Source organism: Lonchura striata, chromosome 7, assembly GCF_046129695.1.
Source record: "Lonchura striata isolate bLonStr1 chromosome 7, bLonStr1.mat, whole genome shotgun sequence".
NCBI lineage: Eukaryota > Metazoa > Chordata > Aves > Passeriformes > Estrildidae > Lonchura > Lonchura striata.
Genome location: NC_134609.1, coordinates 38,738,963 through 38,765,608, shown reverse-complemented (window position 1 = coordinate 38,765,608; position 26,646 = coordinate 38,738,963).

Below are 26,646 nucleotides of genomic sequence, written 5' to 3'. Positions count from 1 at the left end.
AAGTTGTCCCCACCTCAAACTTGTGCTGCCCTGATAGACCCAAAGGGAGCCCTACAAACTGACATCAGGAACCTGGACCTGTGAGTTTTCTTTCCCAGGGAAAAGGGACAAAGGATGTGCCCAGGGGCCCCTGGCCCAGGCCCTGACTGCAAAAAATCCTTATATCGAAGGATGGACCCCAGACCAAAGTTGTCCCCACCTCAAACTTGTGCTGCCCTTGTAGACCCAAGGCAGCCCTACAAACTGACATCAGGAACCTGGAACTGTGAGTTTTCTTTCCCAGGGAAAAGGGACAAAGGATGTGCCCAGGGGCCCCTGGCCCTGAGCTGGGCCCTGACTGTACAAAATCCTTATATCGAAGGATTGATCGCAGACCAATGTTGTCCCCACCTCAAACTTGTGCTGCCCTGATAGACCCAAGGGAGCCCTACAAACTGACATCAGGAACCTGGACCTGTGAATTTTCTTTCCCAGGTAAAAGGGATAAAGGATGTGCCCAGGGGCACCTGGGCTGGGACCTGACTGCAAAAAATCCTTATATCGAAGGATGGACCCCAGACTAAAGTTGTCCCAACCACAAACTTGTGCTGCCCTTGTAGACCCAAGGCAGCCCTACAAACTGACATCAGGAACCTGGAACTGTGAGTTTTCTTTCCCAGGGAAAAGGGACAAAGGATGTGCCCAGGGGCCCCTGGCCCTGAGCTGGGCCCTGACTGCAAAAAATCCTTATATCGAAGGATGGACCCCAGACTAAAGTTGTCCCCACCACAAACTTGTGCTGCCCTGATAGACCCAAGGGAGCCCTACAAACTGACATCAGGAACCTGGACCTGTGAGTTTTCTTTCCCAGGGAAAATGGCCAAAGGATGTGCCCAGGGGCCCCTGGGCTGGGACCTGACTGCACAAAATCCTTATATCGAAGGATGGACCCCAGACCAAAGTTGTCCCCACCTAAAACTTCTGCTGCCCTGATAGACCCAAGGGAGCCCTACAAACTGACATCAGGAACCTGGACCTGTGAGTTTTCTTTCCCAGGGAAAATGGCCAAAGGTTGTGCCCAGGGGACCCTGGCCCGGGACCTGACTGCAAAAAATCCTTATATCGAAGGATGGACCCCAGACCAAAGTTGTCCCAACCACAAACTTGTGCTGCCCTGATAGACCCAAGGGAGCCCTACAAACTGACATCAGGAACCTGGACCTGTGAGTTTTCTTTCCCAGGGAAAAGGGACAAAGGATGTGCCCAGGGGCCGCTGGCCCTGGTTTGGGCCCTGACTGCAAAAAATCCTTATATCAAAGGATGGATCGCAGACCAAAGTTGTCCCCACCTCAAACTTGTGCTGCCCTGATAGACCCAAGGGAGCCCTACAAACTGACATCAGGAACCCGGAACTGTGAGTTTTCTTTCCCAGGGGAAATGTCCAATGGATGTGCGAGGCTCCCCTGGGCTGGACCTGACTGCAAAAAATCCTTATATCGAAGGATGGATCGTAGACGGAAGTTGTCCCCTCCTCAAACTTGTGCTGCCCTGATAGACCCAAGGGAGCCCTACAAACTGACATCAGGAACCTGGAACTGTGAGTTTTCTTTCCAAGGGAAAATGGCCAAAGGATGCGCCCAGGGGCCCCTGGGCTGGGACGTGACTGAAAAAAGTCCTTATATCGAAGGATGGACCCCAGACCAAAGTTGTCCCCACCTCAAACTTGTGCTGCCCTGATAGACCCAAGGGAGCCCTACAAACTGACATAAGGAACCTGGACCTGTGAGTTTTCTTTCCCAGGGAAAATGGCCAAAGGATGTGCCCAGGGGCCCCTGGCCCGGGACCTGACTGCAAAAAATCCTTATATCGAAGGATGGACCCCAGACCAAAGTTGTCCCCACCTCAATCTTGTGCTGCCCTGATAGACCCAAGGGAGCCCTACAAACTGACATCAGGAACCTGGACCTGTGAGTTTTCTTTCCCAGGGAAAAGGGACAAAGCATGTGCCCAGGGGCCGCTGGCCCTGGGCTGGGCCCTGACTTCAAAAATTCCTTATATCAAAGGATGGATCGCAGACCAAAGTTGTCCCCTCCTCAAACTTGTGCTGCCATGATAGACCCAAGGGAGCCCTACAAACTGACATCAGGAACCTGGACCTGTGAGTTTCTTTCCTAGGGAAAAGGGACAAAGGATGTGCCCAAGGGCCCCTGGCCCGCGACCTGTCTTCAAAAAATCCTTATATCGAAGGATCGATCACAGACCAAAGTTGTCCCCACCTCAAACTTGTGCTGCCCTGATAGACCCAAAGGGAGCCCTACAAACTGACATCAGGAACCTGGACCTGTGAGTTTTCTTTCCCAGGGAAAAGGGACAAAGGATGTGCCCAGGGGCCCCTGGCCCTGAGCTGGGCCCTGACTGCACAAAATCCTTATATCGAAGGATGGACCCCAGACTAAAGTTGTCCCCACCACAAACTTGTGCTGCCCTGATAGACCCAAGGGAGCCCTACAAACTGACATAAGGAACCTGGACCTGTGAGTTTTCTTTCCCAGGGAAAATGGCCAAAGGATGTGCCCAGGGGCCCCTGGCCCGGGACCTGACTGCAAAAAATCCTTATATCGAAGGATGGACCCCAGACCAAAGTTGTCCCCACCTCAATCTTGTGCTGCCCTGATAGACCCAAGGGAGCCCTACAAACTGACATCAGGAACCTGGACCTGTGAGTTTTCTTTCCCAGGGAAAAGGGACAAAGCATGTGCCCAGGGGCCGCTGGCCCTGGGCTGGGCCCTGACTTCAAAAATTCCTTATATCAAAGGATGGATCGCAGACCAAAGTTGTCCCCTCCCCAAACTTGTGCTGCCATGATAGACCCAAGGGAGCCCTACAAACTGACATCAGGAACCTGGACCTGTGAGTTTCTTTCCTAGGGAAAAGGGACAAAGGATGTGCCCAAGGGCCCCTGGCCCGCGACCTGTCTTCAAAAAATCCTTATATCGAAGGATCGATCACAGACCAAAGTTGTCCCCACCTCAAACTTGTGCTGCCCTGATAGACCCAAAGGGAGCCCTACAAACTGACATCAGGAACCTGGACCTGTGAGTTTTCTTTCCCAGGGAAAAGGGACAAAGGATGTGCCCAGGGGCCCCTGGCCCTGAGCTGGGCCCTGACTGCACAAAATCCTTATATCGAAGGATGGACCCCAGACTAAAGTTGTCCCCACCACAAACTTGTGCTGCCCTGATAGACCCAAGGGAGCCCTACAAACTGACATCAGGAACCTGGACCTGTGAGTTTTCTTTCCAAGGGGAAATGGCCAAAGGATGTGCCCAGGGGCCCCTGGGCTGGGACCTGACTGGAAAAAATCCTTATATCGAAGGATGGACCCCAGACCAAAGTTGTCCCCACCTCAAACTTGTGCTGCCCTGATAGACCCAAGGGAGCCCTACAAACTGACATCAGGAACCTGGAACTGTGAGTTTTCTTTCCCAGGGAAAAGGGACAAAGGGTGTGCCCAGGGGCCCCTGGCCCTGAGCTGGGCCATGACTGCACAAAATCCTTATATCGAAGGATGGACCCCAGACTAAAGTTGTCCCCACCACAAACTTGTGCTGCCCTGATAGACCCAAGGGAGCCCTACAAACTGACATCAGGAACCTGGACTGGTGAGTTTTCTTTCCAAGGGAAAATGGCCAAAGGATGTGCCCAGGGGCCCCTGGGCTGGGACCTGACTGCAAAAAATCCTTATATCGAAGGATGGACCCCAGACCAAAGTTGTCCCCACCTAAAACTTGTGCTGCCCTGATAGACCCAAGGGAGCCCTACAAACTGACATCAGGAACCTGTACCTGTGAGTTTTCTTTCCCAGGGAATATGGCCAAAGGTTGTGCCCAGGGGCCCCTGGCCCGGGACCTGACTGCAAAAAATCCTTATATCGAAGGATGGACCCCAGACCAATGTTGTCCCCACCTCAATCTTGTGCTGCCCTGATAGACCCAAGGGAGCCCTACAAACTGACATCAGGAACCTGGACCTGTGAGTTTTCTTTCCCAGGGAAAAGGGACAAAGCATGTGCCCAGGGGCCGCTGGCCCTGGGCTGGGCCGTGACTGCAAAAAATCCTTATATCAAAGAATGGATCGCAGACCAAAGTTGTCCCCTCCTCAAACTTGTGCTGCCCTGATAGACCCAAGGGAGCCCTACAAACTGACATCAGGAACCTGGACCTGTGAGTTTTCTTTCCCACGGAAAAGGGACAAAGGATGTGCCCAAGGGCCCCTGGCCCGCGACCTGGCTTCAAAAAATCCTTATATCGAAGGATCGATCACAGACCAAAGTTGTCCCCACCTCAAACTTGTGCTGCCCTGATAGACCCAAGGGAGCCCTAGAAACTGACATCAGGAACCTGGACCTGCGAGTTTTCTTTCCCAGGGAAAAGGGACAAAGGATGTGCCCAGGGGCCCCTGGCCCTGAGCTGGGCACTGACAGCAAAAAATCCTTATATCGAAGGATGGATCGCAGACCAAAGTTGTCCCCTCCTCAAACTTGTGCTGCCCTGATAGACCCAAGGGAGCCCTACAAACTGACATCAGGAACCTGGACCTGTGAGTTTCTTTCCCAGGGAAAAGGGACAAAGGATGTGCCCAAGGGCCCCTGGCCCGCGACCTGTCTTCAAAAAATCCTTATATCGAAGGATCGATCACAGACCAAAGTTGTCCCCACCTCAAACTTGTGCTGCCCTGATAGACCCAAGGGAGCCCTACAAACTGACATCAGGAACCTGGAACTGTGAGTTTTCTTTCCCAGGGAAAAGGGACAAAGGATGTGCCCAGGGGCCTCTGGCCCAGGACATGACTGCAAAAAATCCTTATATCGAAGGATGGACCCCAGACCAAAGTTGTCCCCACCTCAAACTTGTGCTGCCCTTGTAGACCCAAGGCAGCCCTACAAACTGACATCAGGAACCTGGAACTGTGAGTTTTCTTTCCCAGGGAAACGGGACAAAGGATGTGCCCAGGGGCCCCTGGCCCTGAGCTGGGCCCTGACTGCACAAAATCCTTATATCGAAGGATGGACCCCAGACTAAAGTTGTCCCAACCACAAACTTGTGCTGCCCTGATAGACCCAAGGGAGCCCTACAAACTGACATCAGGAACCTGGACCTGTGAGTTTTCTTTCCAAGTGGAAATGGCCAAAGGATGTGCCCAGGGGCCCCTGGCGCGGGACCTGACTGCAAAAAATCCTTATATCGAAGGATGGACCCCAGACCAAAATTGTCCCCACCTCAAACTTGTGCTGCCCTTGTAGACCCAAGGCAGCCCTACAAACTGACATCAGGAACCTGGACCTGTGAGTTTTCTTTCCCAGGGAAAATGGCCAAAGGTTGTGCCCAGGGGCCCCTGGGCTGGGACCTGACTGCAAAAAATCCTTATATCGAAGGATGGACCCCAGACCAAAGTTCTCCCCACCTAAAACTTGTGCTGCTCTGATAGACCCAAGGGAGCCCTACAAACTGACATCAGGAACCTGGACCTGTGAGTTTTCTTTCCCAGGGAAAAGGGACAAAGGATGTGCCCAGGGGCCCCTGGCCCAGGACCTGACTGCAAAAAATCCTTATATCGAAGGATGGACCCCAGACCAAAGTTGTCCCCACATCAAACTTGTGCTGCCCTTGTAGACCCAAGGCAGCCCTACAAACTGACATCAGGAACCTGGACCTGTGAGTTTTCTTTCCCAGGGAAAATGGCCAAAGGATGTGCCCAGGGGCCCCTGGCCCTGAGCTGGACCCTGACTGCACAAAATCCTTATATCGAAGGATGGATCGCAGACCAAAGTTGTCCCCTCCTCAAACTTGTGCTGCCCTGATAGACCCAAGGGAGCCTTACAAACTGACATCAGGAACCTGGACCTGTGAGTTTTCTTTCCCAGGGAAAAGGGATAAAGGATGTGCCCAGGGGCCCCTGGGCTGGGACCTGACTGCAAAAAATCCTTATATCGAAGGATGGACCCCAGACTAAAGTTGTACCAACCACAAACTTGTGCTGCCCTGATAGACCCAAGAGAGCCCTACAAACTGACATCAGGAACCTGGACCTGTGAGTTTTCTTTCCCAGGGAAAAGGGACAAAGGATGTGCCCAGGGGCCCCAGGGCTGGGCCCTGAGTTCAAAAAATCCTTATATCGAAGGATGGACCCCAGACCAAAGTTGTCCCCACCTCAAACTTGTGCTGCCCTGATAGACCCAAGGGAGCCCTACAAACTGACATCAGGAACCTGGACCTGTGAGTTTTCTTTCCCAGGGAAAAGGGACAAAGGTTGTGCCCAGGGGCCCCTGGCCCAGGCCCTGACTGCAAAAAATCCTTATATCGAAGGATGGACCCCAGACCAAAGTTGTCCCCACCTCAAACTTGTGCTGCCCTGATAGACCCAAGGGAGCCCTATAAACTGACATCAGGAACCGGGACCTGTGAGTTTTCTTTCCCAGGGAAAAGGGACAAAGGATGTGCCCAGGGTCCCCAGGGCTGGGCCCTGAGTTCAAAAAATCCTTATATCGAAGGATGGACCCCAGACCAAAGTTGTCCCCACCTCAAACTTGTGCTGCCCTGATAGACCCAAGGGAGCCCTACAAACTGACATCAGGAACCTGGACCTGTGAATTTTCTTTCGCAGGGAAAATGGCCAAAGGATGTGCCCAGGGGCCCCTGGCCCAGGCCCTGACTGCAAAAAATCCTTATATCGAAGGATGGGCCCCAGACCAAAGTTGTCCCCACCTAAAACTTTTGCTGCCCTGATAGACCCAAGGGAGCCCTACAAACTGACATAAGGAACCTGGACCTGTGAGTTTTCTTTCCCAGGGAATATGGCCAAAGGTTGTGCCCAGGGGCCCCTGGCCCGGGACCTGACTGCAAAAAATCCTTGTATCGAAGGATGGACCCCAGACCAAAGTTGTCCCCACCTCAAACTTGTGCTGCCCTGATAGACCCAAGGGAGCCCTACAAACTGACATCAGGAACCTGGACCTGTGAGTTTTCTTTCCAAGGGGAAATGGCCAAAGGATGTGCCCAGGGGCCCCTGGCCCGGGACCTGACTGCAAAAAATCCTTATATCGAAGGATGGACCCCAGACCAAAATTGTCCCCACCTCAAACTTGTGCTGCCCTTGTAGACCCAAGGCAGCCCTACAAACTGACATCAGGAACCTGGACCTGTGAGTTTTCTTTCCCAGGGAAAAGGGATAAAGGATGTGCCCAGGGGCCCCTGGCCCTGAGCTGGGCCATGACTGCACAAAATCCTTATATCGAAGGATGGACCCCAGACTAAAGTTGTCCCCACCACAAACTTGTGCTGCCCTGATAGACCCAAGGGAGCCCTACAAACTGACATCAGGAACCTGGACCTGTGAGTTTTCTCTCCAAGGGAAAATGGCCAAAGGATGTGCCCAAGGGCCCCTGGCCCGCGACCTGGCTTCAAAAAATCCTTATATCGAAGGATGGACCCCAAACCAAAGTTGTCCCCACCTAAAACTTGTGCTGCCCTGATAGACCCAAGGGAGCCCTACAAACTGACATCAGGAACCTGGACCTGTGAGTTTTCTTTCCCAGGGAAAATGGCCAAAGGTTGTGCCCAGGGGCCCCTGGGCTGGGACCTGACTGCAAAAAATCCTTATATCGAAGGATGGACCCCAGACCAAAGTTGTCCCCACCTAAAACTTGTGCTGCCCTGATAGATCCAAGGGAGCCCTACAAACTGACATCAGGAACCTGGACCTGTGAGTTTTCTTTCCCAGGGAAAAGGGACAAAGGATGTGCCCAGGGGCCCCTGGCCCAGGACCTGACTGCAAAAAATCCTTATATCGAAGGATGGACCCCAGACCAAAGTTGTCCCCACCTCAAACTTGTGCTGCCCTTGTAGACCCAAGGCAGCCCTACAAACTGACATCAGGAACCTGGACCTGTGAGTTTTCTTTCCCAGGGAAAATGGCCAAAGGTTGCGCCCAGGGGCCCCTGGCCCTGAGCTGGACCCTGACTGCACAAAATCCTTATATCGAAGGATGGATCGCAGACCAAAGTTGTCCCCTCCTCAAACTTGTGCTGCCCTGATAGACCCAAGGGAGCCCTACAAACTGACATCAGGAACCTGGACCTGTGAGTTTTCTTTCCCAGGGAAAAGGGATAAAGGATGTGCCCAGGGGCCCCTGGGCTGGGACCTGACTGCAAAAAATCCTTATATCGAAGGATGGACCCCAGACTAAAGTTGTCCCAACCACAAACTTGTGCTGCCCTGATAGACCCAAGAGAGCCCTACAAACTGACATCAGGAACCTGGACCTGTGAGTTTTCTTTCCAAGGGAAAAGGGACAAAGGATGTGCCCAGGGTCCCCAGGGCTGGGCCCTGAGTTCAAAAAATCCTTATATCGAAGGATGGACCCCAGACCAAAGTTGTCCCCACCTCAAACTTGTGCTGCCCTGATAGACCCAAGGGAGCCCTACAAACTGACATCAGGAAACTGGACCTGTGAATTTTCTTTCCCAGGGAAAAGGGATAAAGGATGTGCCCAGGGGCCCCTGGCCCAGGCCCTGACTGCAAAAAATCCTTATATCGAAGGATGGGCCCCAGACCAAAGTTGTCCCCACCTAAAACTTTTACTGCCCTGATAGACCCAAGGGAGCCCTACAAACTGACATAAGGAACCTGGACCTGTGAGTTTTCTTTCCCAGGGAATATGGCCAAAGGTTGTGCCCAGGGGCCCCTGGCCCGGGACCTGACTGCAAAAAATCCTTATATCAAAGGATGGATCGCAGACCAAAGTTGTCCCCTCCTCAAACTTGTGCTGCCCTGCTAGACCCAAGGGAGCCCTACAAACTGACATCAGGAACCTGGACCTGTGAGTTTTCTTTCCCAGGGAAAAGGGACAAAGGATGTGCCCAGGGGCCCCTGGCCCTGGAACTGACTGCAAAAAATCCTTATATCGAAGGATGGACCCCAGACCAAAGTTGTCCCCACCTCAAACTTGTGCTGCCCTGATAGACCCAAGGCAGCCCTACAAACTGACATCAGGAACCTGGACCTGTGAGTTTTCTTTCCCAGGGAAAAGGGACAAAGGATGTGCCCAGGGGCCCCTGGCCTTGAGCTGGGCACTGACAGCAAAAAATCCTTATATCGAAGGATGGATCGCAGACCAAAGTTGTCCCCTCCTCAAACTTGTGCTGCCCTGATAGACCCAAGGGAGCCCTACAAACTGACATCAGGAACCTGGACCTGTGAGTTTCTTTCCCAGGGAAAAGGGACAAAGGATGTGCCCAAGGGCCCCTGGCCCGCGACCTGTCTTCAAAAAATCCTTATATCGAAGGATCGATCACAGACCAAAGTTGTCCCCACCTCAAACTTGTGCTGCCCTGATAGACCCAAGGGAGCCCTACAAACTGACATCAGGAACCTGGAACTGTGAGTTTTCTTTCCCAGGGAAAAGGGACAAAGGATGTGCCCAGGGGCCTCTGGCCCAGGACATGACTGCAAAAAATCCTTATATCGAAGGATGGACCCCAGACCAAAGTTGTCCCCACCTCAAACTTGTGCTGCCCTTGTAGACCCAAGGCAGCCCTAAAAACTGACATCAGGAACCTGGAACTGTGAGTTTTCTTTCCCAGGGAAACGGGACAAAGGATGTGCCCAGGGGCCCCTGGCCCTGAGCTGGGCCCTGACTGCACAAAATCCTTATATCGAAGGATGGACCCCAGACTAAAGTTGTCCCAACCACAAACTTGTGCTGCCCTGATAGACCCAAGGGAGCCCTAGAAACTGACATCAGGAACCTGGACCTGTGAATTTTCTTTTGCAGGGAAAATGGCCAAAGGATGTGCCCAGGGGCCCCTGGCCCGGGACCTGACTGCAAAAAATCCTTATATCGAAGGATGGGCCCCAGACCAAAGTTGTCCCCACCTAAAACTTTTGCTGCCCTGATAGACCCAAGGGAGCCCTACAAACTGACATAAGGAACCTGGACCTGTGAGTTTTCTTTCCCAGGGAATATGGCCAAAGGTTGTGCCCAGGGGCCCCTGGCCCGGGACCTGACTGCAAAAAATCCTTATATCAAAGGATGGATCGCAGACCAAAGTTGTCCCCTCCTCAAACTTGTGCTGCCCTGATAGACCCAAGGGAGCCCTACAAACTGACATCAGGAACCTGGACCTGTGAGTTTTCTTTCCCAGGGAAAAGGGACAAAGGATGTGCCCAGGGGCCCCTGGCCCAGGCCCTGACTGCAAAAAATCCTTATATCGAAGGATGGACCCCAGACCAAAGTTGTCCCCACCTCAAACTTGTGCTGCCCTGATAGACCCAAGGCAGCCCTACAAACTGACATCAGGAACCTGGACCTGTGAGTTTTCTTTCCCAGGGAAAATGGCCAAAGGATGTGCCCAGGGGCCCCTGGCCTTGAGCTGGACCCTGACTGCACAAAATCCTTATATCGAAGGATGGATCGCAGACCAAAGTTGTCCCCTCCTCAAACTTGTGCTGCCCTGATAGACCCAAGGGAGCCCTACAAACTGACATCAGGAACCTGGACCTGTGAGTTTTCTTTCCCAGGGAAAAGGGATAAAGGATGTGCCCAGGGGCCCCTGGGCTGGGACCTGACTGCAAAAAATCCTTATATCGAAGGATGGACCCCAGACTAAAGTTGTACCAACCACAAACTTGTGCTGCCCTGATAGACCCAAGAGAGCCCTACAAACTGACATCAGGAACCTGGACCTGTGAGTTTTCTTTCCCAGGGAAAAGGGACAAAGGATGTGCCCAGGGTCCCCAGGGCTGGGCCCTGAGTTCAAAAAATCCTTATATCGAAGGATGGACCCCAGACCAAAGTTGTCCCCACCTCAAACTTGTGCTGCCCTGATAGACCCAAGGGAGCCCTACAAACTGACATCAGGAACCTGGACCTGTGAGTTTTCTTTCCCAGGGAAAAGGGACAAAGGTTGTGCCCAGGGGCCCCTGGCCCAGGCCCTGACTGCAAAAAATCCTTATATCGAAGGATGGACCCCAGACCAAAGTTGTCCCCACCTCAAACTTGTGCTGCCCTGATAGACCCAAGGGAGCCCTACAAACTGACATCAGGAACCGGGACCTGTGAGTTTTCTTTCCCAGGGAAAAGGGACAAAGGATGTGCCCAGGGTCCCCAGGGCTGGGCCCTGAGTTCAAAAAATCCTTATATCGAAGGATGGACCCCAGACCAAAGTTGTCCCCACCTCAAACTTGTGCTGCCCTGATAGACCCAAGGGAGCCCTACAAACTGACATCAGGAACCTGGACCTGTGAATTTTCTTTCGCAGGGAAAATGGCCAAAGGATGTGCCCAGGGGCCCCTGGCCCAGGCCCTGACTGCAAAAAATCCTTATATCGAAGGATGGGCCCCAGACCAAAGTTGTCCCCACCTAAAACTTTTGCTACCCTGATAGACCCAAGGGAGCCCTACAAACTGACATAAGGAACCTGGACCTGTGAGTTTTCTTTCCCAGGGAATACGGCCAAAGGTTGTGCCCAGGGGCCCCTGGCCCGGGACCTGACTGCAAAAAATCCTTGTATCGGAGGATGGACCCCAGACCAAAGTTGTCCCAACCACAAACTTGTGCTGCCCTGATAGACCCAAGGGAGCCCTACAAACTGACATCAGGAACCTGGACCTGTGAGTTTTCTTTCCAAGGGGAAATGGCCAAAGGATGTGCCCAGGGGCCCCTGGCCCGGGACCTGACTGCAAAAAATCCTTATATCGAAGGATGGACCCCAGACCAAAATTGTCCCCACCTCAAACTTGTGCTGCCCTGATAGACCCAAGGGAGCCCTACAAACTGACATCAGGAACCTGGACCTGTGAGTTTTCTTTCCCAGGGAAAAGGGACAAAGGTTGTGCCCAGGGGCCCCTGGCCCAGGCCCTGACTGCAAAAAATCCTTATATCGAAGGATGGACCCCAGACCAAAGTTGTCCCCACCTCAAACTTGTGCTGCCCTGATAGACCCAAGGGAGCCCTACAAACTGACATCAGGAACCTGGACCTGTGAGTTTTCTTTCCCAGGGAAAAGGGATAAAGGATGTGCCCAGGGGCCCCTGGGCTGGGACCTGACTGCAAAAAATCCTTATATCGAAGGATGGACCCCAGACTAAAGTTGTCCCAACCACAAACTTGTGCTGCCCTGATAGACCCAAGGGAGCCCTACAAACTGACATCAGGAACCTGGACCTGTGAATTTTCTTTCGCAGGGAAAATGGCCAAAGGATGTGCCCAGGGGCCCCTGGCCCAGGCCCTGACTGCAAAAAATCCTTATATCGAAGGATGGACCCCAGACCAAAGTTGTCCCCACCTAAAACTTTTGCTGCCCTGATAGACCCAAGGGAGCCCTACAAACTGACATAAGGAACCTGGACCTGTGAGTTTTCTTTCCCAGGGAATATGGCCAAAGGTTGTGCCCAGGGGCCCATGGCCCGGGACCTGACTGCAAAAAATCCTTATATCGAAGGATGGACCCCAGACCAAAGTTGTCCCCACCTCAATCTTGTGCTGCCCTGATAGACCCAAGGGAGCCCTACAAACTGACATCAGGAACCTGGACCTGTGAGTTTTCTTTCCCAGGGTAAAGGGACAAAGGATGTGCCCAGGGGCCGCTGGCCCTGGGCTGGGCCCTGACTGCAAAAAATCCTTATATCGAAGGATGGACCCCAGACCAAAGTTGTCCCCTCCTCAAACTTGTGCTGCCCTGATAGACCCAAGGGAGCCCTACAAACTGACATCAGGAACCTGGACCTGTGAGTTTTCTTTCCCAGGGAAAAGGGACAAAGGATGTGCCCAAGGGCCCCTGGCCCGCGACCTGGCTTCAAAAAATCCTTATATCGAAGGATCGATCACAGACCAAAGTTGTCCCCACCTCAAACTTGAGCTGCCCTGATAGACCCAAGGGAGCCCTAGAAACTGACATCAGGAACCTGGACCTGTGAGTTTTCTTTCCCAGGGAAAAGGGACAAAGGATGTGCCCAGGGGCCCCTGGCCCAGGCCCTGACTGCAAAAAATCCTTATATCGAAGGATGGACCCCAGACCAAAGTTGTCCCCACCTCAAACTTGTGCTGCCCTGATAGACCCAAGGGAGCCCTACAAACTGACATCAGGAACCTGGACCTGTGAGTTTTCTTTCCCAGGGAAAAGGGACAAAGGATGTGCCCAGGGGCCCCTGGCCCTGAGCTGGGCCCTGACTGCAAAAAATCCTTATATCGAAGGATGGATCGCAGACCAAAGTTGTCCCCTCCTCAAACTTGTGCTGCCCTGATAGACCCAAGGGAGCCCTACAAACTGACATCAGGAACCTGGACCTGTGAGTTTTCTTTCCCAGGGAAAAGGGACAAAGGATGTGCCCAAGGGCCCCTGGCCCGCGACCTGTCTTCAAAAAATCCTTATATCGAAGGATCGATCACAGACCAAAGTTGTCCCCACCTCAAACTTGTGCTGCCCTGATAGACCCAAGGGAGCCCTACAAACTGACATCAGGAACCTGGACCTGTGAGTTTTCTTTCCCAGGGAAAAGGGACAAAGGATGTGCCCAGGGGCCCCTGGCCCAGGACATGACTGCAAAAAATCCTTATATCGAAGGATGGACCCCAGACCAAAGTTGTCCCCACCTCAAACTTGTGCTGCCCTTGTAGACCAAAGGCAGCCCTACAAACTGACATCAGGAACCTGGAACTGTGAGTTTTCTTTCCCAGGGAAAAGGGACAAAGGATGTGCCCAGGGGCCGCTGGCCCTGAGCTGGGCCCTGACTGCACAAAATCCTTATATCGAAGGATGGACCCCAGACTACAGTTGTCCCAACCACAAACTTGTGCTGCCCTGATAGACCCAAGGGAGCCCTACAAACCTACATCAGGAACCTGGACCTGTGAGTTTTCTTTCCAAGGGGAAATGGCCAAAGGATGTGCCCAGGGGCCCCTGGCCCGGGACATGACTGCAAAAAATCCTTATATCGAAGGATGGACCCCAGACCAAAGTTGTCCCCACCTCAAACTTGTGCTGCCCTTGTAGACCCAAGGCAGCCCTACAAACTGACATCAGGAACCTGGAACTGTGAGTTTTCTTTCCCAGGGAAAAGGGACAAAGGATGTGCCCAGGGGCCCCTGGCCCTGAGCTGGGCCCTGACTGCACAAAATCCTTATATCGAAGGATGGACCCCAGACTAAAGTTGTCCCCACCACAAACTTGTGCTGCCCTGATAGACCCAAGGGAGCCCTACAAACTGACTTAAGGAACCTGGACCTGTGAGTTTTCTTTCCCAGGGAAAATGGCCAAAGGTTGTGCCCAGGGGCCCCTGGCCCGGGACCTGACTGCAAAAAATCCTTATATCGAAGGATGGACCCCAGACCAAAGTTGTCCCCACCTCAATCTTGTGCTGCCCTGATAGACCCAAGGGAGCCCTACAAACTGACATCAGGAACCTGGACCTGTGAGTTTTCTTTCCCAGGGAAAAGGGACAAAGGATGTGCCCAGGGGCCGCTGGCCCTGGGCTGGGCCGTGACTGCCAAAAATCCTTATATCAAAGGATGGATCGCAGACCAAAATTGTCCCCACCTCAAACTTGTGCTGCCCTGATAGACCCAAGGGAGCCCTACAAACTGACATCAGGAACCTGGACCTGTGAGTTTTCTTTCCCAGGGAAAAGGGACAAAGGATGTGCCCAAGGGTCCCTGGCCCGCGACCTGGCTTCAAAAATCCTTATATCGAAGGATGGACCCCAGACCAAAGTTGTCCCCACCTAAAACTTGTGCTGCCCTGATAGACCCAAGGGAGCCCTACAAACTGACATCAGGAACCTGGACCTGTGAGTTTTCTTTCCCAGGGAAAAGGGCCAAAGGTTGTGCCCAGGGGCCCCTGGCCCGGGACCTGACTGCAAAAAATCCTTATATCGAAGGATGGACCCCAGACCAAAGTTGTCCCCACCTCAATCTTGTGCTGCCCTGATAGACCCAAGGGAGCCCTACAAACTGACATCAGGAACCTGGACCTGTGAGTTTTCTTTCCCAGGGAAAAGGGACAAAGGATGTGCCCAGGGGCCGCTGGCCCTGGGCTGGGCCCTGACTGCAAAAAATCCTTATATCAAAGGATGGATCGCAGACCAAAGTTGTCCCCTCCTCAAACTTGTGCTGCCCTGATAGACCCAAGGGAGCCCTACAAACTGACATCAGGAACCTGGACCTGTGAGTTTTCTTTCCCAGGGAAAAGGGACAAAGCATGTGCTCAGGGGCCCCTGGCCCGCGACCTGTCTTCAAAAAATCCTTATATCGAAGGATGGACCCCAGACCAAAGTTGTCCCCACGTAAAATTTGTGCTGCCCTGATAGACCCAAGGGAGCCCTACAAACTGACATCAGGAACCTGGACCTGTGAGTTTTCTTTCCCAGGGAAAAGGGACAAAGGATGTGCCCAGGGGCCCCTGGCCCAGGACCTGACTGCACAAAATCCTTATATCGAAGGATGGACCCCAGACTAAAGTTGTCCCCACCTCAAACTTGTGCTGCCCTTGTAGACCCAAGGCAGCCCTACAAACTGACATCAGGAACCTGGACCTGTGAGTTTTCTTTCCCAGGGAAAATGGCCAAAGGATGTGCCCAGGGGCCCCTGGCCCTGAGCTGGACCCTGACTGCACAAAATCCTTATATCGAAGGATGGATCGCAGACTAAAGCTGTCCCCTCCTCAAACTTGTGCTGCCCTGATAGACCCAAGGGAGCCCTACAAACTGACATCAGGAACCTGGACCTGTGAGTTTACTTTCCCAGGGAAAAGGGATAAAGGATGTGCCCAGGGGCCCCTGGGCTGGGACCTGACTGCAAAAAATCCTTATATCGAAGGATGGACCCCAGACTAAAGTTGTCCCAACAACAAACTTGTGCTGCCCTGATAGACCCAAGAGAGCCCTACAAACTGACATCAGGAACCTGGACCTGTGAGTTTTCTTTCCCAGGGGAAATGTCCAAAGGATGTGCCCAGGCTCCCCTGGGCTGGACCCTACTGCAAAAACCATATATCGAAGGATGGATCGTAGACGGAAGTTGTCCCCACCACAAACTTGTGCTGCCCTGATAGACCCAAGGGAGCCCTACAAACTGACATCAGGAACCTGGACCTGTGAGTTTTCTTTCCCAGGGAAAAGGGACAAAGGATGTGCCCAGGGGCCGCTGGCCCTGGGCTGGGCCCTGACTGCAAAAAATCCTTATATCAAAGGATGGATCGCAGACCAAAGTTGTCCCCTCCTCAAACTTGTGCTGCCCTGATAGACCCAAGGGAGCCCTACAAACTGACATCAGGAACCTGGACCTGTGAGTTTTCTTTCCCAGGGAAAAGGGACAAAGGATGTGCCCAAGGGCCCCTGGCCCGCGACCTGGCTTCAAAAAATCCTTATATCGAAGGATCGATCACAGACCAAAGTTGTCCCCACCTCAAACTTGTGCTGCCCTGATAGACCCAAGGGAGCCCTAGAAACTGACATCAGGAACCTGGACCTGTGAGTTTTCTTTCCCAGGGAAAAGGGACAAAGGATGCGCCCAGGGGCCCCTGGCCCAGGCCCTGACTGCAAAAAATCCTTATATCGAAGGATGGACCCCAGACCAAAGTTGTCCCCACCTCAAACTTGTGCTGCCCTGATAGACCCAAGGGAGCCCTACAAACTGACATCAGGAACCTGGACCTGTGAGTTTTCTTTCCCAGGGAAAAGGGACAAAGGATGTGCCCAGGGGCCCCTGGACCTGAGCTGGGCCCTGACTGCACAAAATCCTTATATCGAAGGATGGATCGCAGACCAAAGTTGTCCCCTCCTCAAACTTGTGCTGCCCTGATAGACCCAAGGGAGCCCTACAAACTGACATCAGGAACCTGGACCTGTGAGTTTTCTTTCCCAGGGAAAAGGGGTAAAGGATGTGCCCAGGGGCCCCTGGGCTGGGACCTGACTGCAAAAAATCCTTATATCGAAGGATGGACCCCAGACTAAAGTTGTCCCAACCACAAACTTGTGCTGCCCTGATAGACCCAAGGGAGCCCTACAAACTGACATCAGGAACCTGGACCTGTGAGTTTTCTTTCCCAGGGAAAAGGGACAAAGGATGTGCCCAGGGTCCCCAGGGCTGGGCCCTGAGTTCAAAAAATCCTTATATCGAAGGATGGACCCCAGACCAAAGTTGTCCCCACCTCAAACTTGTGCTGCCCTGATAGACCCAAGGCAGCCCTACAAACTGACATCAGGAACCTGGACCTGTGAGTTTTCTTTCCCAGGGAAAAGGGACAAAGGTTGTGCCCAGGGGCCCCTGACCCAGGCCCTGACTGCAAAAAATCCTTATATCGAAGGATGGACCCCAGACCAAAGTTGTCCCCACCTCAAACTTGTGTTGCCCTGATAGACCCAAGGGAGCCCTACAAACTGACATCAGGAACCTGGACTGGTGAGTTTTCTTTCCCAGGGGAAATGTCCAATGGATGTGCCCAGGCTCCCCTGGGCTGGACCTGACTGCAAAAATCCTTATATCGAAGGATGGATCGTAGACGGAAGTTGTCCCCACCACAAACTTGTGCTGTCCTGATAGACCCAAGGGAGCCCTACAAACTGACATCAGGAACCTGGAACTGTGAGTTTTCTTTCCCAGGGAAAAGGGACAAAGGATGTGCCCAAGGGCCCCTGGCCCGCGACCTGGCTTCAAAAAATCCTTATATCGAAGGATCGATCACAGACCAAAGTTGTCCCCACCTCAAACTTGTGCTGCCCTGATAGACCCAAGGGAGCCCTACAAACTGACATCAGGAACCTGGACCTGTGAGTTTTCTTTCCCAGGGAAAAGGGACAAAGGATGTGCCCAGGGGCCCCTGGCCCAGGCCCTGACTGCAAAAAATCCTTATATCGAAGGATGGACCCCAGACCAAAGTTGTCCCCACCTCAAACTTGTGCTGCCCTGATAGACCCAAGGGAGCCCTACAAACTGACATCAGGAACCTGGACCTGTGAGTTTTCTTTCCCAGGGAAAAGGGACAAAGGATGTGCCCAGGGGCCCCTGGCCCTGAGCTGGGCCCTGACTGCACAAAATCCTTATATCAAAGGATGGATCGCAGACCAAAGTTGTCCCCTCCTCAAACTTGTGCTGCCCTGATAGACCCAAGGGAGCCCTACAAACTGACATCAGGAACCTGGACCTGTGAGTTTTCTTTCCCAGGGAAAAGGGATAAAGGATGTGCCCAGGGGCCCCTGGGCTGGGACCTGACTGCAAAAAATCCTTATATCGAAGGATGGACCCCAGACTAAAGTTGTCCCAACCACAAACTTGTGCTGCCCTGATAGACCCAAGAGAGCCCTACAAACTGACATCAGGAACCTGGACCTGTGAGTTTTCTTTCCCAGGGAAAAGGGACAAAGGATGTGCCCAGGGTCCCCAGGGCTGGGCCCTGAGTTCAAAAAATCCTTATATCGAAGGATGGACCCCAGACCAAAGTTGTCCCCACCTCAAACTTGTGCTGCCCTGATAGACCCAAGGGAGCCCTACAAACTGACATCAGGAACCTGGACCTGTGAGTTTTCTTTCCCAGGGAAAAGGGACAAAGGTTGTGCCCAGGGGCCCCTGACCCAGGCCCTGACTGCAAAAAATCCTTATATCGAAGGATGGACCCCAGACCAAAGTTGTCCCCACCTCAAACTTGTGCTGCCCTGATAGACCCAAGGGAGCCCTACAAACTGACATCAGGAACCTGGACTGGTGAGTTTTCTTTCCCAGGGGAAATGTCCAATGGATGTGCCCAGGCTCCCCTGGGCTGGACCTGACTGCAAAAAGCCTTATATCGAAGGATGGATCGTAGACGGAAGTTGTCCCCACCACAAACTTGTGCTGCCCTGATAGACCCAAGGGAGCCCTACAAACTGACATCAGGAACCTGGACCTGTGAGTTTTCTTTCCAAGGGAAAATGGCCAAAGGATGTGCCCAGGGGCCCCTGGGCTGGGACATGACTGCAAAAAATCCATATATCGAAGGCTCGATCACAGACCAAAGTTGTCCCCTCCTCAAACTTGTGCTGCCCTGATAGACCCAAGGGAGCCCTACAAACTGACATCAGGAACCTGGACCTGTGAGTTTTCTTTCCCAGGGAAAAGGGACAAAGGATGTGCCCAAGGGCCCCTGGCCCGCGACCTGGCTTCAAAAAATCCTTATATCGAAGGATCGATCACAGACCAAAGTTGTCCCCACCTAAAACTTGTGCTGCCCTGATAGACCCAAGGGAGCCCTACAAACTGACATCAGGAACCTGGACCTGTGAGTTTTCTTTCCCAGGGAAAATGGTCAAAGGATGTGCCCAGGGGCCCCTGGCCCGGGACCTGACTGCAAAAAATCCTTATATCGAAGGATGGACCCCAGACCAAAGTTGTCCCCACCTCAAACTTGTGCTGCCCTTGTAGACCCAAGGGAGCCCTAGAAACTGACATCAGGAACCTGGACCTGTGAGTTTTCTTTCCCAGGGAAAAGGGACAAAGGATGTGCCCAGGGGCCCCTGGCCCTGAGCTGGGCCCTGACTGCACAAAATCCTTATATCGAAGGATGGACCCCAGACCAAAGTTGTCCCCACCTCAAACTTGTGCTGCCCTGATAGACCCAAGGGAGCCCTACAAACTGACATCAGGAACCTGGACCTGTGAGTTTTCTTTCCAAGGGAAAATGGCCAAAGGATGTGCCCAGGGGCCCCTGGGCTGGGACATGACTGCAAAAAATCCATATATCGAAGGCTCGATCACAGACCAAAGTTGTCCCCTCCTCAAACTTGTGCTGCCCTGATAGACCCAAGGGAGCCCTACAAACTGACATCAGGAACCTGGACCTGTGAGTTTTCTTTCCCAGGGAAAAGGGACAAAGGTTGTGCCCAGGGTCCCCAGGGCTGGGCCCTGAGTTCAAAAAATCCTTATATCGAAGGATGGACCCCAGACCAAAGTTGTCCCCACCTCAAACTTGTGCTGCCCTGATAGACCCAAGGGAGCCCTACAAACTGACATCAGGAACCTGGACCTGTGAGTTTTCTTTCCCAGGGAAAATGGCCAAAGGATGTGCCCAGGGGCCCCTGGCCCAGGCCCTGACTGCAAAAAATCCTTATATCGAAGGATGGACCCCAGACCAAAGTTGTCCCCACCTAAAACTTGTGCTGCCCTGATAGACCCAAGGGAGCCCTACAAACTGACATCAGGAACCTGGACCTGTGAGTTTTCTTTCCCAGGGAAAAGGGACAAAGGATGTGCCCAGGGGCCGCTGGACCTGGGCTGGGCCCTGACTGCAAAAAATCCTTATATCAAAGAATGGATCGCAGACCAAAGTTGTCCCCTCCTCAAACTTGTGCTGCCCTGATAGACCCAAGGGAGCCCTACAAACTGACATCAGGAACCTGGACCTGTGAGTTTTCTTTCCCAGGGAAAAGGGACAAAGGATGTGCCCAAGGGCCCCTGGCCCGCGACCTGGCTTCAAAAAATCCTTATATCGAAGGATCGATTACAGACCAAAGTTGTCCCCACCTCAAACTTGTGCTGCCCTGATAGACCCAAGGGAGCCCTACAAACTGACATCAGGAACCTGGACCTGTGAGTTTTCTTTCCCAGGGAAAATGGTCAAAGGATGTGCCCAGGGGGCCCTGGCCCGGGACCTGACTGCAAAAAATCCTTATATCGAAGGATGGACCCCAGACCAAAGTTGTCCCCACCTCAAACTTGTGCTGCCCTTGTAGACCCAAGGCAGCCCTACAAACTGACATCAGGAACCTGGACCTGTGAGTTTTCTTTCCCAGGGAAAATGGCCAAAGGATGTGCCCAGGGGCCCCTGGCCCAGGACATGACTGCAAAAAATCCTTATATCGAAGGATGGACCCCAGACCAAAGTTGTCCCCACCTCAAACTTGTGTTGCCCTTGTAGACCCAAGGCAGCCCTACAAACTGACATCAGGAACCTGGAACTGTGAGTTTTCTTTCCCAGGGAAAAGGGACAAAGGATGTGCCCAGGGGCCGCTGGCCCTGGGCTGGGCCCTGACTGCAAAAAATCCTTATATCAAAGGATGGATCGCAGACCAAAGTTGTCCCCTCCTCAAACTTGTGCTGCCCTGATAGACCCAAGGGAGCCCTACAAACTGACATCAGGAACCTGGACCTGTGAGTTTTCTTTCCCAGGGAAAAGGGACAAAGGATGTGCCCAAGGGCCCCTGGCCCGCGACCTGGCTTCAAAAAATCCTTATATCGAAGGATGGACCCCAGACCAAAGTTGTCCCCACCACAAACTTGTGCTGCCCTGATAGACCCAAGGGAGCCCTACAAACTGACATCAGGAACCTGGACCTGTGAGTTTTCTTTCCCAGGGAAAAGGGACAAAGGATGTGCCCAGGGGCCCCTGGCCCTGAGCTGGGCCCTGACTGCACAAAATCCTTATATCGAAGGATGGACACCAGACTAAAGTTGTCCCAACCACAAACTTGTGCTGCCCTGATAGACCCAAGGGAGCCCTACAAACTGACATCAGGAACCTGGACCTGTGAGTTTTCTTTCCAAGGGGAAATGGCCAACGGATGTGCCCAGGGGCCCCTGGCCCGGGACCTGACTGCAAAAAATCCTTATATCGAAGGATGGACCCCAGACCAAAGTTGTCCCCACCTCAAACTTGTGCTGCCCTTGTAGACCCAAGGCAGCCCTACAAACTGACATCAGGAACCTGGAACTGTGAGTTTTCTTTCCCAGGGAAAAGGGACAAAGGATGTGCCCAAGGGCCGCTGGCCCTGGGCTGGGCCCTGACTGCAAAAAATCCTTATATCGAAGGATGAACCCCAGACCCAAGTTGTCCCCACCTCAAACTTGTGCTGCCCTGATAGACCCAAGGGAGCCCTACAAACTGACATCAGGAACCTGGACCTGTGAATTTTCTTTCGCAGGGAAAATGGCCAAAGGATGTGCCCAGGGGCCCCTGGCCCGGGACCTGACTGCAAAAAATCCTTATATCGAAGGATGGACCCCAGACCAAAGTTGTCCCCACCTAAAACTTGTGCTGCCCTGATAGACCCAAGGGAGCCCTACAAACTGACATCAGGAACCTGGACCTGTGAGTTTTCTTTCCCAGGGAAAAGGGACAAAGGATGTGCCCAGGGGCCGCTGGCCCTGGGCTGGGCCCTGACTGCAAAAAATCCTTATATCAAAGAATGGATCGCAGACCAAAGTTGTCCCCTCCTCAAACTTGTGCTGCCCTGATAGACCCAAGGGAGCCCTACAAACTGACATCAGGAACCTGGACCTGTGAGTTTTCTTTCCCAGGGAAAATGGTCAAAGGATGTGCCCAGGGGCCCCTGGCCCGGGACCTGACTGCAAAAAATCCTTATATCGAAGGATGGACCCCAGACCAAAGTTGTCCCCACCTCAAACTTGTGCTGCCCTTGTAGACCCAAGGCAGCCCTACAAACTGACATCAGGAACCTGGAACTGTGAGTTTTCTTTCCCAGGGAAAAGGGACAAAGGATGTGCCCAGGGGCCCCTGGCCCTGAGCTGGGACATGACTACAAAAAATCCTTATATCGAAGGATGGACCCCAGACTAAAGTTGTCCCCACCACAAACTTGTGCTGCCCTGATAGACCCAAGGGAGCCCTACAAACTGACATCAGGAACCTGGACCTGTGAGTTTTCTTTCCCAGGGAAAAGGGACAAAGGATGTGCCCAGGGGCCCTGGCCCAGGACATGACTGCAAAAAATCCTTATATCGAAGGATGGACCCCAGACCAAAGTTGTCCCCACCTCAAACTTGTGTTGCCCTTGTAGACCCAAGGCAGCCCTACAAACTGACATCAGGAACCTGGACCTGTGAGTTTTCTTTCCCAGGGAAAAGGGACAAAGGATGTGCCCAAGGGCCCCTGGCCCGCGACCTGGCTTCAAAAAATCCTTATATCGAAGGATGGACCCCAGAACAAAGTTGTCCCCACCTAAAACATGTGCTGCCCTGATAGACCCAAGGGAGCCCTACAAACTGACATCAGGAACCTGGACCTGTGAGTTTTCTTTCCCAGGGAAAAGGGACAAAGGATGTGCCCAGGGGCCCCTGGCCCAGGACATGACTGCAAAAAATCCTTATATCGAAGGATGGACCCCAGACCAAAGTTGTCCCCACCTCAAACTTGTGTTGCCCTTGTAGACCCAAGGCAGCCCTACAAACTGACATCAGGAACCTGGACCTGTGAGTTTTCTTTCCCAGGGAAAAGGGACAAAGGATGTGCCCAGGGGCCCCTGGCCCTGAGCTGGGCCCTGACTGCACAAAATCCTTATATCGAAGGATGGACACCAGACTAAAGTTGTCCCAACCACAAACTTGTGCTGCCCTGATAGACCCAAGGGAGCCCTACAAACTGACATCAGGAACCTGGACCTGTGAGTTTTTTTTCCAAGGGGAAATGGCCAAAGGATGTGCCCAGGGGCCCCTGGCCCGGGACCTGACTGCAAAAAATCCTTATATCGAAGGATGGACCCCAGACCAAAGTTGTCCCCACCTCAAACTTGTGCTGCCCTTGTAGACCCAAGGCAGCCCTACAAACTGACATCAGGAACCTGGAACTGTGAGTATTCTTTCCCAGGGAAAAGGGACAAAGGGTGTGCCCAGGGGCCCCTGGCCCTGAGCTGGGCCCTGACTGCACAAAATCCTTATTTCGAAGGATGGACCCCAGACTAAAGTTGTCCCAACAACAAACTTGTGCTGCCCTGATAGACCCAAGGGAGCCCTACAAACTGACATCAGGAACCTGGACCTGTGAGTTTTCTTTCCCAGGGAAAAGGGAAAAAGGATGTGCCCAGGGGCCGCTGGCCCTGGGCTGGGCCCTGACTGCAAAAAATCCTTATATCAAAGGATGGATCGCAGACCAAAGTTGTCCCCACCTCAAACTTGTGCTGCCCTTGTAGACCCAAGGCAGCCCTACAAACTGACATCAGGAACCTGGACCTGTGAGTTTTCTTTCCCAGGGAAAAGGGACAAAGGATGTGCCCAAGGGCCCCTGGCCCGCGACCTGGCTTCAAAAAATCCTTATATCGAAGGATGGACCCCAGAACAAAGTTGTCCCCACCTAAAACATGTGCTGCCCTGATAGACCCAAGGGAGCCCTACAAACTGACATCAGGAACCTGGACCTGTGAGTTTTCTTTCCCAGGGAAAAGGGACAAAGGATGTGCCCAGGGGCCCCTGGCCCAGGACATGACTGCAAAAAATCCTTATATCGAAGGATGGACCCCAGACCAAAGTTGTCCCCACCTCAAACTTGTGTTGCCCTTGTAGACCCAAGGCAGCCCTACAAACTGACATCAGGAACCTGGAACTGTGAGTTTTCTTTCCCAGGGAAAAGGGACAAAGGATGTGCCCAGGGGCCCCTGGCCCTGAGCTGGGCCCTGACTGCACAAAATCCTTATATCGAAGGATGGACACCAGACTAAAGTTGTCCCAACCACAAACTTGTGCTGCCCTGATAGACCCAAGGGAGCCCTACAAACTGACATCAGGAACCTGGACCTGTGAGTTTTTTTTTCCAAGGGGAAATGGCCAAAGGATGTGCCCAGGGGCCCCTGGCCCGGGACCTGACTGCAAAAAATCCTTATATCGAAGGATGGACCCCAGAACAAAAGTTGTCCCCACCTCAAACTTGTGCTGCCCTTGTAGACCCAAGGCAGCCCTACAAACTGACATCAGGAACCTGGAACTGTGAGTATTCTTTCCCAGGGAAAAGGGACAAAGGGTGTGCCCAGGGGCCCCTGGCCCTGAGCTGGGCCCTGACTGCACAAAATCCTTATATCGAAGGATGGACCCCAGACTAAAGTTGTCCCAACAACAAACTTGTGCTGCCCTGATAGACCCAAGGGAGCCCTACAAACTGACATCAGGAACCTGGACCTGTGAGTTTTCTTTCCCAGGGAAAAGGGACAAAGGATGTGCCCAAGGGCCCCTGGCCCGCGACCTGGCTTCAAAAAATCCTTATATCAAAGGATGGACCCCAGACCAAAGTTGTCCCCACCTAAAACTTGTGCTGCCCTGATAGACCCAAGGGAGCCCTACAAACTGACATCAGGAACCTGGACCTGTGAGTTTTCTTTCCCAGGGAAAAGGGCCAAAGGTTGTGCCCAGGGGCCCCTGGCCCGGGACCTGAGTTCAAAAAATCCTTATATCGAAGGATGGACCCCAGACCAAAGTTGTCCCCACCTAAAACTTGTGCTGCCCTGATAGACCCAAGGGAGCCCTACAAACTGACATCAGGAACCTGGACCTGTGAGTTTTCTTTCCCAGGGAAAAGGGAAAAAGGATGTGCCCAGGGGCCGCTGGCCCTGGGCTGGGCCCTGACTGCAAAAAATCCTTATATCAAAGGATGGATCGCAGACCAAAGTTGTCCCCTCCTCAAACTTGTGCTGCCCTGATAGACCCAAGAGAGCCCTACAAACTGACATCAGGAACCTGGACCTGTGAGTTTTCTTTCCCAGGGAAAAGGGACAAAGGATGTGCCCAGGGTCCCCAGGGCTGGGCCCTGCGTTCAAAAAATCCTTATATCGAAGGATGGATCGCAGACCAAAGTTGTCCCCACCTCAAACTTGTGCTGCCCTGATAGACCCAAGGGAGCCCTACAAACTGACATCAGGAACCTGGACCTGTGAGTTTTCTTTCCCAGGGAAAAGGGACAAAGGATGTGCCCAGGGTCCCCAGGGCTGGGCCCTGAGTTCAAAAAATCCTTATATCGAAGGATGGACCCCAGACCAAAGTTGTCCCCACCTCAAACTTGTGCTGCCCTGATAGACCCAAGGGAGCCCTACAAACTGACATCAGGAACCTGGACCTGTGAGTTTTCTTTCCCAGGGAAAAGGGACAAAGGTTGTGCCCAGGGGCCCCTGGCCCAGGCCCTGACTGCAAAAAATCCTTATATCGAAGGATGGACCCCAGACCAAAGTTGTCCCCACCTCAAACTTGTGCTGCCCTGATAGACCCAAGGGAGCCCTACAAACTGACATCAGGAACCTGGACCTGTGAGTTTTCTTTCCCAGGGGAAATGTCCAATGGGTGTGCCCAGGCTCCCCTGGGCTGGACCTGACTGCAAAAAGCCATATATCGAAGGATGGATCGTAGACGGAAGTTGTCCCCACCACAAACTTGTCCTGCCCTGATAGACCCAAGGGAGCCCTACAAACTGACATCAGGAACCTGGACCTGTGAGTTTTCTTTCCAAGGGAAAATGGCCAAAGGATGTGCCCAGGGGCCCCTGGGCTGGAACATGACTGCAAAAAATCCTTATATCGAAGGCTCGATCACAGACCAAAGTTGTCCCCTCCTCAAACTTGTGCTGCCCTGATAGACCCAAGGGAGCCCTACAAACTGACATCAAGAACCGGGACCTGTGAGTTTTCTTTCCCAGGGAAAAGGGACAAAGGATGTGCCCAGGGTCCCCAGGGCTGGGCCCTGAGTTCAAAAAATCCTTATATCGAAGGATGGACCCCAGACCAAAGCTGTCCCCACCTCAAACTTGTGCTGCCCTGATAGACCCAAGGGAGCCCTACAAACTGACATCAGGAACCTGGACCTGTGAATTTTCTTTCGCAGGGAAAATGGCCAAAGGATGTGCCCAGGGGCCCCTGGTCCAGGCCCTGACTG